The sequence below is a fragment of the Salvia splendens genome, chromosome 20 (genome assembly GCF_004379255.2).
Source record: "Salvia splendens isolate huo1 chromosome 20, SspV2, whole genome shotgun sequence".
NCBI lineage: Eukaryota > Viridiplantae > Streptophyta > Magnoliopsida > Lamiales > Lamiaceae > Salvia > Salvia splendens.
This window is the reverse complement of record NC_056051.1, coordinates 11,594,523-11,609,130: the sequence shown is the minus strand read 5'-3', so window position 1 is coordinate 11,609,130 and position 14,608 is coordinate 11,594,523.

Here is a 14,608-nt window from a genome sequence, read left to right as displayed (position 1 = left end):
GGAAAGAATAAGTCTTAAGGCTGCCCCATGTTGGCTGCCATCCCTGCAGCATCCTTTAACTGATTTGGAGTTTTGTGCTGCCTTGTACTCTGATTCATTCATGGATTTTGTCTCTTTTGCAGGTGCACACTAGAGGTGGCATTGTGGGGGCTGATTTCCGGACTATGGCTGGTGGATAAAGGGGTAAGAGCTGCAAAAACTCAGCCTTGCATAGTGCAGCCACTGCGGTGCAAAAATCTGTTGGCTGGACTTGCCCCTTTCGACCAAGCCTTCCTCTTTTCTTTGGAAAGGTAAGGCTACTCATTCCCCTTTTAACACTTCTTTTAGTTGTCTTTATTTCATGCAACTAATTCTCTTTTTCGTGCACTTTGGCAGGAGCTGCGGCTGGCCAACGAGGTTGTCTTCCCTCGTGGTCTCGCCCTCCCGGCTCGTTCGAAAATCGGTGGCCGAGACGGCCCGGTGACGAAGGCCAAAGTAGCCCTTAGGGATTTCTAAATGTAATAGTGTAGTAGCTCAACTTTTAATTTTCGTCGTCAAAGATTGTAACTTTAGTTTTGAGATTCTGAAAACTGTAATTTGTACCATTTCTCAAGAAATAAAAATACTCTTTCATTCGTTAAATAAAAGCTGGTATTTATTTCTTAAGAATTCTCGAGAATCTAGGTCTCGGCTATTACATTCTACCCCCCTTAACAAAAATTTCGTCCCGAAATTTTGTCTCGGTTAGGTAAAAAGCTGTGGGTACTTCTCTTTCATCTAGTCCTCGAGCTCCCACGTCGCCTCCTCGCGGCCGTGATGCTTCCATAGGACCTTTACTGTTACAATATTTTTATTTCTAAACTCTTTAACTTTTCTGTCCAGAATTGCTTCTGGCTTTTCTTCATAGCTCAAATCTGGTTCTAACACCATTTCTTCTTGGTGCACTATGTGTTTGGGGTCAAACACGTACTTTCTCAACTGTGATACATGAAACACATTGTGAACATTCCCGAAGTTTGGCGGGAGCGCTAATCTGTACGCCACAGGGCCGACTGTTTCTAGGATCTCGTAAGGTCCGATAAAACGCGGTTTCAGCTTGCCCTTGACGCCGAATCTGGTTATCCCTTTTGATGGGGATACTTTCAGAAAGACCTTGTCTCCTGCTTTGAACTGTAAATCCGTTCTGCGAGCATCTGCATAGGATTTCTGTCTATCTTGAGCTTCTTTGATTCTCCCTCGGATCTGTCGGACAATTTCTATCATTTCCTCTACCGAGTCTGGTCCGAAAATCTTTCTCTCACCAACTTCATCCCAGTAAAGTGGTGATCTACACTTTTTCCCATAGAGTGCCTTGTATGGGGCCATATCAATAGTTGCCTGGTAACTGTTGTTGTAGGCGAACTCTATAAGTGGAAGTACTGGCTCCCAGCTTACTCCACGGTCGAGCACTACGGCTCTTAACATATCTTCTAATGTCTGAATCGTCCTTTCGGACTGTCCGTCCGTCTGTGGATGGAATGATGTGCTGAAATTCAGCTGAGTGCCTAACTCTCGCTGTAGGCTTATCCAAAATCTAGAAGTAAATTTTGAATCTCGATCTGAGGTGATCGTTACTGGTACACCATGTAGGCGCACAATCTCTTGCACATAAATCTGTGCCAACTTGTCAGATCCGTATGTGATACGAATTGGTATGAAGTGAGCACTTTTGGTGATGCGATCTATAATCACCCAGATGGCAGTGTTTCCTCGATGTGATTTTGGCAATCCTGTCACAAAATCCATTGCTGTATGCTCCCATTTCCATTCTGGATTCTCGAGAGGCTGCAACTTCCCATAGGGTCGTTGATGTAAAGCCTTCACTTGCTGGCAAGCCAGACATCTTTCTACAAACGAAGCTATGCTTCTCTCCATGCCATTCCACCAATATTGCTTCTTCAAGTCCTGATACATCTTCGTACTTCCAGGATGGGCAGTGTAGGGCGTCTCATGAGCTTCACTCATGATCTCGTTCCTAAGTGCCTCCTCGTTGGGTACGCATAGTCTTCCTTCGAAAGTGAGAGCGTTAGCCGCCTCATCGCGGTAACTGTCTCCATTTCCGGTCCTCACTCTGAGACGGATCTTTTCTAACGCCTCGTGGCATCTCTGGGCGTCGATGATTCTGGCCCTTAAGTCTGGTTTTATGACCAAAGTGAAAATTCTGCTGTCCACCATTTCCGGGGTTCTTACTATCTCCAGTCGCATCTTGGCGAATTCACGGAGAAGCTCTTCCTCTTGTGTGAGGAAAGTAGCTTCTTGGGGCGCAGTCTTTCTGCTCAAAGCATCTGCTACCACGTTGGCTTTGCCTGGGTGGTAATTTATACCGCATTCGTAGTCCTTGACTAACTCTAGCCATCTGCGCTGTCTCATGTTTAGATCCTTCTGCTCAAAGAAGTACTTGAGACTCTTATGATCTGTGAAGATCTCACATCGAACTCCATAGAGATGATGTCTTTAAATCTTCAATGCATGTACCACTGCCGCCAATTCCAAGTCGTGCGTCGAGTAGTTCAACTCGTGCGACCTTAGCTGGCGTGACGCATATGCTATCACTTTGCCCTTCTACATCAGCACGCACCCGAGTCCGACCTTCGATGCATCTGTATACACCACATAGTCGAACTGGTCTTGTGGTCAACTTTTCCTTTAGCAGTTGGAAGCTTGCTTCACATTCTGGGGTCCAATCGACTTTAACTCTTTTCTTGAGCTGTTGAGTCATTGGCCTTGCTATCTTAGAAAATCCTTCCATGAATCGTCGGTAGTATCCTGCCAGTGCTAGGAAGCTCCGAATTTAACTGGGCGTCGCTGGTGACTGCCAATGTTGCACGACTTCAACTTTAGCAGGGTTCACTCGGATCCCTTCTGCTGTCACTTTGTGTCTAAGGAAGTTCACTTCGTTAAGCCAGAACTCACACTTGCTAAACTTAGCATAGAGTTTCTCGGCTCTTAACGTCTCTAAGGTGGTCCTCAAGTGCATCCTCGAGAATACACCACCTCCTCGCAGCTGGTCGAAGAGGTCGTCGATTCTTAGTAAAGGTACTTGTTCTTGAGGGTTAACTTGTTCAGCTCTCGTTAGTCGACACACATTCGCAAAGTTCCATCCTTCTTCTTCACGAAGAGTACTGTTGCGCCCAAAAGCGATACACTGAGTCAGATGAATCCAGGTCTACTTATTCTTGTAACTGGGTCTTAAGTTCTTGTTTGTTCCTTAAGCGTCATTCTATCTGGTGACTGAGATAATATGACTGATTCAAGTCGTCCATTAGACGTTTCATTTCGTCTGGCTGATGAAGCCATTTCTAATCTTAGGTTTCATCGTCAGATATTGAGTTCTCAAATGCTTGCATCGATCGTAATCGTAGTCATTGAGCTTGCATATTGACCTCGTAACCTCTCGCTTAGCTGAGGTAGTCTACTTTCACCACTTCCAAGGTGCTTTTGTGCCTATCGCGACTCTTTCGTCATGATCTAGCACAAACTTTGTTCTACTCGCGTTAATCCTTGAATACTGGACCAGTGCATGTGGAGGTGTTGGCTTCTTTCTCCCAACGCTACTGTCTCCATGCCCTTTTGGTTCGACTAAGTGATTCGTGGTGAGATAATCTAGCATGAATTTCCAACATGGTCTAGATCTCGTGTCTAGATTAACACAAAATTCTATCGACAGCTCCTTTCTGAGCCGCTTAACTGAGGTGTGGCAAATCGTAGAATACTTCTTCCCGTTTTACTGCTAACGTTTGCCCTTGCTCTGTATTATAGGGCTCCCAATCGGTTCTTCTCCGATAACTCTTTAAAGGAGAATTTTGGTTCTTCCTTTCACAGTAGGGATTGTGAGGGTAGCGATGCTATCAAGCTTTCATCTTTCCCGAATGTCTCTCCAGTTTTAGCTTTTCCTGGCCACCTCTTAGACGAACCCCTCTTGCTGATGGGATTTGCTTCGTCATAGATAAGCTACGAAAGTATTTGCATTTTCTCCATGGCTTTCATTACATACCCATGACTGAGTCTTTGTTCTGGTGGCTTACTTATCCTACTCGGAATAAGCATTTCGTTCGATTAAACTGTCGTATAGGTCTTGTACGTCTTCGGGCGTCATTTAATCCACATATATTCCTTGATATTTCTCTACTCAAGGTTAGTTGCTTCTTTATACAACAAAATATTCGATTTTTTTTTTCCTACCGGCTTGTTACAAGCGGTACGTAGATGTGAAATATTTAACGCTCTGTGTCGTCGGTTATGCGACGCTTCTGGTTGGTGCATCATTTTCTGCACGTGTCTCAATAGAGACGTTTTTATCATGCGTATCTGAAAGGGATTAGGACTGTGTCTTTCCCGCTAGCCTTGTGTCACGAACTCGATGATTAATCTAATAGTCTTAACTTGGATAGGAACTGACATCATACAGAAGAAGTATGACTGAAAATTTGGAGGGCTCCAGAATGCCTGATTGGACAAGAATAACATCCCTTGCTCAACTCATAAATTTTCGTCGATATTTTACCTCGAAGGCAAGTACTGAGTTCAATGGAGTTTATCTTGTCCATTCAAAGAACTATGGGCTCAACTGGTTTCAAATGAACTCATAGAAGTTGAGGCTCACCCTTGATGGGAGCTAGAAATAATCATGAGATAGGTCATGAAAACTGGATGGAAATGAATCAACTGTAAATTTCCATAGTGAGCTGCCAAATAAGACAGTACTGTTGTCCAATTAAACTGAAAGGATATGAGCATCAAGGATAGTGGTTCAAACATGTCACCGCCTAAGATGGTCAACCGCGAAAATTTAGAAACGTAGGCGATTGCAATGAAGGAACATTGATCATGCTTCAAAGGCATCTTGATATGGAATAACAAAATCACATCAATGATTTCATAGGTTCAATAAGGCAATACACTGAATGAACTATTCAGAAAAATCAGCTATGCCAAACTCGTTAGGGAAAAGTACAATATGCTTGCCTTAACTTCAAACTGCAGAAAAATTCTGAGACTAGGAATAATGCATGTATTGGAACTGGGATGGAATAATTTCAACTCCGTAGGAAAAATATTGCTACAACACAGTTTTAAAATAGGGAGGTGAACAAGAGTGCCAACACAATATGAAATGCGCTGAGAAAATATTTAAAAGGCGCGACCATTCTGGGGGTCGGAACTGTAAGCATCATAAGAATGAAATTTCATTGCACGAGTCCAAGAAATCGGGATATAGATCCCCTATATTGTGGTTCAAAAGGGACAATCAACAAATAGCGATGCTTGAAACGTAGAAGGTATCCAAAATTTGGGAACTGAAACTGGGTTACCGCTTTCGTGAAAGAATGAAAGTGGCGTACTACTTGCAAAACGTGAGACAATCAGAAGTCTCCATAGACGATGTCTGAAGAATAAGCTTATTCTGAAGGTAACAGATAAAAGCATCTTAGAATTTATGACCGGAGCTTACACAGTCAAAACTTTACTCTTTATGAACGATGAGTCAAAGGGCTGCAGTCCATAAACTGGAAGTGAGTCAAATCTCGCATGGAAAAAGGAATACGGACATGTTACTTGCGAGTCAAACTAAAGTCTGAATAGACGGGGTACTGTCCTTTGGAAGGACTCTTAGAAGGAATCTCATGGAAATCCAAGTAAGTACTATTGATTATAATCATCGGTTCTAGTTATGTGACACTCCCTTGTTTTTCTTGTGGAGCTCGCCCATGATAAACGCGTTCTGGGAAACCATACATTCCAAGATGGGGTTCCTCGTGCTGTTAAACTGATAACCGCAGCTGGAGGTCATACTTTCATATCGTTCTCGATAACTTAGAACGCTGATTCTGGTAAAACATTACATTCTCCATCGTGCTTCGTAGCACGCTATAAGTATCGCTTCTGGATCACGTAGCCACTTGGGCTTGTTACGCCACATTAGATCACTTTACTAGATCGCGGGTACGATCTCTTTCCGTGTAGGGATGTATCTCCCGAACAGGCTTGAAAGTAAACTATTTTCGTTAAAACTTGGTCTTTGTAAAGACATTGGGAACTTCTTGGTTCATCGTCTAGTATACATATATATATGTATACTATCTGTGTGCTTAAAAGAATGGACTTCCTTTAATTGCTGTCTATAAGTAGTACAATAGTACTTTTTGGCTCGTCTTTTCTTTCTCATAATTCCTTGGAATTGGAAGCTTGCCCAAACTGATGGGTTTTAGTTGGTCTCGTCGCCCTGGAAGGCGGTAACAAATTCTCGTTCTGCTAGTACTTGATTCTGCATGTCTCACCTAAGGTACTTTTCTAAAGCACTCTAGGTTCACATACATAGTCCCCATGACATCTATACATTCATGTCAAGCTCTTTAAACATAAATCACAGATACATTAAGCATATCTCATGCAAAGTATCAGCTATCACGTTGCATCTTGCAAAAACCTCAAATAAACATTTTCGTTCCCATAAAGGGCTGTGAAAATTCCTTTCTTTTCTTTTTTTTTTTTTGGAAATCCCATGAAATTCATTTTCATTCTTAAATGGAAAAAAAATATTTTTCTTTCTTTAAAATTTTCTTTTCTGGACGAGCGGGCGTCGACCCCTGTTTCTGCTGCAGTTGATCGTGTCGAGCTGAGGTGTTAGGATCTTGTACTTAACATTCTGTTCATCTTCTAGCCTAGTACTATCTTTTCTGGACTGAGGCTTAGAAGGAAGGTTCTTGGGTCAGAGCGAAAGAAAAGTGCTCTGATACCACTCTGTCACGACCACATCTCCCTAGTCAAAGAAAGTGTAGCTATTTCGCGACTAACATACTGAACTGTCTTAACTCGTCATAAGATGCTTAAATCAAAAGAAACATTGTCTGAAGTGTGTTGAGGGTACAAATCATGCTGAATCAGAGTAGTTATGGGAAATTGTCTTTGTTAAATGAATGTTCTGAATTTGCGCAACGGAAGAGTACCAAGACAGATGTAATATGTATGAAGACATACTACACCCGCTACCTTCCTACTTATTTGGTCTTCTGTCCCAACACCTCCTCGGCTTCGACAACAATCAACATGCACATTAAGGAAAACAAAATGCAGGGCTGAGTACTTGATGCACTCAGTGGGCTCATGCCGAAAACTGTTTTTCTTTTAGTTGTCAGCCAAGCTGAGTGAACGCGGGGTTTTACTGAAAATCTATCCCGGTCACTAAAATCTGTTATTTCTTTCTGTGAAATAGACTGCAGTCATTTAAACTTCTGATGATATGCCATATCAGCTGCGTGAATCGGGAATGTGGCCACATTCCACGACCACTGGGCCGGCCAACCTGGCGCTAGCTCACGACCCACGGACCGGCCAACCTAGCGCTAGCTCACGGTCCCTATGTGTACACTAGTCCGAGTAGGATTTACTGACCTACTGGGACCCGAATTCGATTTAACTGGGTTGGCATAGCCAACAGATAGGCAATCATAAAACAAAACATGGCATGACAACTCATTCAAATAATCATATTTTCACATAAAGCATGCTTTAAAAGAAGGAAGAGAAACCCCACCTCAATTGCTTAAACTCTTGCAAAACGGGTGTTTTCCTTGTCCTGAGATTACTCGTCGAGCGACGACGTTCCTTTACAAAATTTAATATACTTAAATTAGGCTTTAAAAAATAATTGTGTATCTTGCATGAATGCATGCCTAAGCGTGTGCTCTTTTATTTTATCTCTTTCTTTCTAAAGCTTAGAGATCTAAATTCTTTAATTAAATCGACAATTTAATTTATTCTGAATCTGGCCGATCTGTTCGGGTGTTAACATATTCCCGGATTATCTTAAGTATTTTAAAATACTTTCTGTGACTAAAAAGTCAGCTTTAATTATTTTTCGTAAAACTATCCCACACGGTTTAACCTTTCGCTCCTTCCGTGGCTTAGGGAATTAATTCCATTATACTTTTGACTTAAACCAGGATAATGGCTTCAGCCAAGTTAATGGACCTAAAAAAATTCTCGGCCCCGAATATTTAATTTAAGGCCCAGCTTAATTAATTGGCCCATTTCTTTTCTCCTTCACAATAAATCTAGCCCAACTCAAATAATTTCAGGCCCAAGAGATAAAATCATGGCCCAGACTTTATTTCTCCTTTTTTTTTTAAGAGAGGCCCAAAATATATTCCCATCCGTCTAATGCTTCTCCCATTTCATCTTCATCAAAAAGAAATCCTCAAACTGAGGAAATCAAATCCCTAATCGGGAAACCACTGTTCCTCTCCACTAATCGGAGAATCGCCGACGGGCCTCTCGGCTCGGCTGTCGGAGCGCCGCTGGCTCGAACCCTTTGCGTCATGGGTCGACCGCGATTCGCACCCGCCGGATTCGGTGGGAACAGCCCCCCCCCTTCGTCGCGTTTCCTTTACTCCAGTGGACGCCGTCTCCACTGCCTCCGTCTCCGGCGAGGGTTGATCGGGGCCCAGAGATCCCTCTCTCTCTGACGTACCGCCGCTGTCGCGACACCCCGTCGCCGCGGCCTCTGCACCCGACTCGGCAAGTAATTGTCGCTGCTTGTTCGTAGTGGAGACGCTGGTCGCGCCGTTCGTCGCTGTTTCTCGTCAGGTCGCTACCTCTCAACACCATCAGAGCAGGCAAGAGGAATGTCACTGTCAAGCCTGGCCGCGGTTGACCGTGCTGCTGTCGTCGTGCACTCAGCACGGCGTCTGACCACGCGGTCTTCTCCCGGACCGTCGGCTTGCTCCAGCTGCCATGTCGCAGTTCAGTTCTCGTTGCCCCTCAAGCCCACCCGAAGCTAAGTCCCTCACTCACCTATTATTTGATTTATTTGCGAAACTTGATGGCGGAACAACTATTTTGTCGTCCTAAGTTCTAAATCCTCAGTTTCACTTACTGGTCTGATAAGATGTGGGATTCTAAAGCATGCTCCTATGTTCTTGAGCTTCTGTGCTCTTAAGTTCTCATGCTTTAGCTATTTGTGTGCTATATGATGCAACTGAGTTGTTGGGAGGTTACCTGCTGTGTGTTGATTTTGGCTGCTATCTGTAACTCGGCTCTTGGTCTCCCTCACTTCCACCCGTTGCTTCGGCCACTCCCTCTCTTGGCTCACTGTATTGATTGTTTGTGGTGTTGAGGGAGAATGAGGCTGAGTGGTTTTTCCTTTATGTAGAGGGGAAGTATAACTGAAAGCTGCTAGGTTTGTTGTTTGGCTGGAAAGAATAAGTCTTAAGGCTGCCCCATGTTGGCTGCCATCCCTGCAGCATCCTTTAACTGATTTGGAGTTTTGTGCTGCCTTGTACTCTGATTCATTCATGGATTTTGTCTCTTTTGCAGGTGCACACTAGAGGTGGCATTGTGGGGGCTGATTTCCGGACTATGGCTGGTGGATAAAGGGGTAAGAGCTGCAAAAACTCAGCCTTGCATAGTGCAGCCACTGCGGTGCAAAAATTTGTTGGCTGGACTTGCCCCTTTCGACCAAGCCTTCCTCTTTTCTTTGGAAAGGTAAGGCTACTCATTCCCCTTTTAACACTTCTTTTAGTTGTCTTTATTTCATGCAACTAATTCTCTTTTCGTGCACTTTGGCAGGAGCTGCGGCTGGCCAACGAGGTTGTCTTCCCTCGTGGTCTCGCCCTCCCGGCTCGTTCGAAAATCGGTGGCCGAGACGGCCCGGTGACGAAGGCCAAAGTAGCCCTTAGGGATTTCTAAATGTAATAGTGTAGTAGCTCAACTTTTAATTTTCGTCGTCAAAGATTGTAACTTTAGTTTTGAGATTCTGAAAACTGTAATTTGTACCATTTCTCAAGAAATAAAAATACTCTTTCATTCGTTAAATAAAAGCTGGTATTTATTTCTTAAGAATTCTCGAGAATCTAGGTCTCGGCTATTACAATTTAATGACGTTAAGTTTAAATAGAATAATAAATTATAATACACAATATTAAAAACTAGTATTAAACTCTATGTATAATTATAAACTCCTATATTATAAAACATTAGTGATTGTAAAAGTATAATTAAAATATAAGAAATATATTAAAATTAACAATTTCTTAAAATAATATATAAAAGTAAAATGACTTATCTTAAAAGAATATAAAATTAAAAAGAATATATTTTTAGTGAATGATAGAATTTTATTAATTTTTTATCAACAAATATAATTAAATATATAAATTATACTAGTAGTAAGTTATTGTAAATAAAAAATTTAATATTTATGTATAAAAATAAATAAGTTCATAGTATTATTTTCAAAAAGTAATGCGGCAAAGTAATATTATACACAAAGATATATGAATAAACATAAATTAAAAACATATATTTAGTAAATACTCCTAGTATATAATCAAATAGTAGTAAACTTTTAATATAATTAATCACATATTCTTAATATACATATATACGTATTAAACACGAATTATTAGTTTATATAGATAAATATTTCGCGTTTAACATATGAAAATAATTTATGTTCATATTACTACCAAGAAGTCCTTGTGGTGTAGTGGTAGAATTGTTGGTAAGTTCATCGGGAACTCTTGAGTTCGACCCCTATCAAGGCCAAAATTTTAGAATAAAATTTTGAAAAGCATTTGAACCGGTTAAAACTAGTTTGGTATGGTTGTATTATATACCAAACTAGTTTTAAACACTAAACGCCAAACACATCATTATATAATAATGCGGAGTTCATTACAACTTTATTTGTAGTTTATTATAGGGAATTCTAAGATTTAAAAACAATGACATCATCATGCATAATCTAGAAAGATGAAGTTCATTATATGTTTGTTATTAGTTCATTATAATGAACTCCATGTTATCATATAATGATATTGTTCGGCGTTTAAGGTTTAAGAGTGGTTCGGTATTGACCAAATCCTGACCATGAGATTTGACAATCCAATGGTCAATAATTAAACAAAAACACGGAGGGTCATTGTAAAGCAGTTTTAGGTCATATTATAAACTTTGGATTTGAGGTCATGTTAAGACCATTTCATGTCATCCTTACTATAATGACGTAAAAATAAGCTTACAATGACCTAAAAATGACTTTTGTATGCTTGGTTCTGCATTTTTGTATTAAGAATGCTTTTGCATGGATCAAAACCATATATATATATATATATATATATATATATATATTAGTTCGTCGACACCCTCTTTATTTTTGCTTCATGAACTATTATCACTTAAGTATCAACAAAAGTAACGAGTTCTATTTATTTTAACGTAAAAAGAGAGTTACACTCTTTCCAAAGTTTGGTAGAACTCTTAAAACTTAAGTAATTAAAAGAGCGGGTATTACATGTTCTTGTTCTATATCAATTTGGTATGATCTATCTCTTCTATATATTTTTCAATAATCTTCTCCCTAGAGGTATTTTAAAGGATGATCTTGTTCTATATCGATTTGTTATGATCTATCTCTTCTATATATTTTTCAAGAATGTTTTCCTCTTTAAAGTGACTCAGTTCTACGAGATATCCAAGCAAACCTAGTTTGCTGATGAATATCTTTATTTCAGGTGTGAAAAATTGATGTGCATTCCAACCCAAATTAAGTCGCGGCGATAAAACATTTCTATATATCATTGGGCAATCACAACTGCAATAAATAATATCTTTCATTCAAAAAATTAATAGTTGAGTGACACGCACTTCTACAAATAATCACACCTGTAACTGAAAAATAGTATCTTTCATTCTATGAAGTAATAGTTGACTTTCATTAGAAATGCTTTGACAGATTTAAGAACATACTTGTGCACTATAATGTGATTACATTTTTACTTACAATCGGGGTGATATTTCATACTATAAAATTTGATGTACGAGTATTTCATACATCAGAGTGAGACTAGTAAAAGAATAAAACTGAATTTAGAATTGATAAAACACAATATGTAACATTTCCACGTTTTCAAAACATTCGACTGTGTGAGTCTTTGTGGTCGACTTAAAAAATGGAGTCTACCATGGCAAAATGACACTTTAGTATAAAAAATGACTTATTTTTACAATCTTTACGGATATTGTAATGCGTTAAGATGGACCATTCCACCATTTGTCATATAGTAAAAGGAAATTGAAATAATAGCCAAGTTTTAGTCTTATGCTCTTACATATTGTTACAAAAACATGTAACACAAAATTTATAGCGGTAGTTTAACTGATTTTTCTATATTGATATTTATTTGATTACAATATCCCGTTAGTCATTGGGGTGCCACCTCTGTTTTTATCAATACATATCAAAGACAAGTTTTAGAACCAACAACAGATACACACAAATCAATAGAATTCGATCCATGCTCATGTATGTGAATGCAGTAAATCATTTGATCAGTTCCCTATTACTTAGTATTGGGATGAGAGATTAGTCCTCTAGCAGTCGGCAAAAGAGATGACACCAGAAACGAAAAACAAAAACAAAAACAAACCCGGATTGCCTGTATATTATATTACAGTCTCCTTCAAATAAAAATTACACCAAAAGAAAGCTGGATGTGAAAACCGTCAGTAATCCTTGGTATGAAGGGTTGGCCTAGGCCCCTCCTCCTCTCCACGCAAATCAGACTCACTTCTCCGATTAAACGACCTTTCTCGAATCGTCGACAAAATCGGCTTCCACGGCCTCGATTTCCTGCTCAGCGGCTCAATCTGATCGCTGCATTTCACTTGTGATTTGGTGTTGAGGGCAATGGAGGCGAGCTTCCTCACAATGGGGGCGAGCTCCACCGGCGCCACGTTCGACTGGAACAGCGTCGCCGGGAGCAGGAAGTATACGAGCCCAGCCTCCAACGGCGCCTCCATCTTCAGGGGAGTGGCGGCCGCCGCAAGGAGCGAGGCCTGAGTGAAGAGGAAGTCCTTGGGTTGGTTTCCGGTGACCTCGGCGACGGTGATCGGGTAGTTGATCTCTTCCACGGAGCCGTTGAGACGGACTATCCTTATGGATTTTATTTTTGGTTTTGGAATTGGCACAATGCAAGACAATGAGCAACCCATTTCTATCTCGATGGCAATGCATGTTATGATGGTAATGTATATATACCAAATTTTTCTATGCTTCATAGTCTAGTCCACTCATTGTTTATTTCTATACGTTTTCTATGATGGAAATTATTTATTATGGGATTCCCTAATTCCAGTCAAATCTAAAAATACCCCCCAAAAAATAGAAAAGTTAATAGTTTTAGAGTAAAATGACTTGAATGCCCTTAATTTTTTTATGAATTAATGTTAAGAATTAAGTAAAAACAAAACAAAAAGGAACAAAATAAGTAAATCGGTCAAAACAAAACTTGTTTAAAGGGTTCGAGTCTATCTTGAGCATTTACAAATTTGTGTTCCTTTGTCTATATAAAGTACTCTCTCCGTTTCATAGTAGTGGAGACGTTTCTTTCCGACACTGAATTTAAGAAAAATTGTGCTAAGTGAGTTAAGTAAAAGAAGAATAAAGTAGAAAATGAAAAAAATAGAGAGATGAAGAGAGAATAAAGTAAGAGAGAGTAAAGTAAGTGAGAAGAAATATATTGACTTTTACTAAAAGGGAAATGACTTCACTACTATAGAACGTACTAAAATGACAAAATAACTCTACTACTATGGAACGGAGGTAGTAAGATATAGTTAACTTTTTGATTATTTGTACATTTTGTAAGGTGGATAACTTTTTAAGGTGGATGAAAACGAAATTGGTTGGACAAAGTTACTTGTGAAAGGCTCTTAGCTACAAAACGATATTTATTACTATCATCGTTCCATAAAAATAGGAATTTTGAGAACGTCTGCGGAATTGGTAAAGCAGCATAAAGCAAAGGTACTCATATATTGTTAATGGAGACTGTGATACACCTCATAAGAGAAAAAAAAATATTAAAATGGGCTAATTTTGTGGGATGAAATAAAAATGGAAAAGGAAACTATTTTCATTGGATGGGGTTACTCCTGTCGTGAAATAGACTATTATTCATTTGGTATCGAATTTGGTATTTGAAGAAAACCTCTTGTTAAATTAGATAGACGTAGAGACAACATTTTTTTATGGTGATTTGGAGGATCGAGTGTACATGACACAACTTGAGGAATTGTTGTTAAAGGAAAAGAAAATCTTTAGAACAAGTTGAAGAAGAGCTTGTATGGATTGAACCAAGCTCCAACTAATTACTCCCTATGTCTTAACTAAGTTGAGCCACTTCTTTTTTACACTCGTTTTGAAAAAATTGTAAAAAATAGTTAAAGTGGATATATAATAAAGTAAAAGCTAGAATAACGTATATAAAAGTGAATTTTGTCCAAAGAAAATCTTGTGAGCAAGTGTACATCACACGTTGACCATTGTAATTACTACTCCCATCGTCCCCAGAGAATATGAACTTTACGGCACGGGTTTTAATGTAAAATTGGTAAAGTAAGAGATAAGTAGAGAGAAAAATTAATTAGAGTATTGTTAGTGGAGAATATGTCCCACCTCATTAGAGATAAAAGAGTTTTCAAAATTGAAAAGTGCATATTTTTATGAGACGGACTAAAAAAAAGAGTGTATATTCTTGTGGAACGGAGGGTGTATAACAGTTTTGACAAGAGCTATCTTATCCCTTTT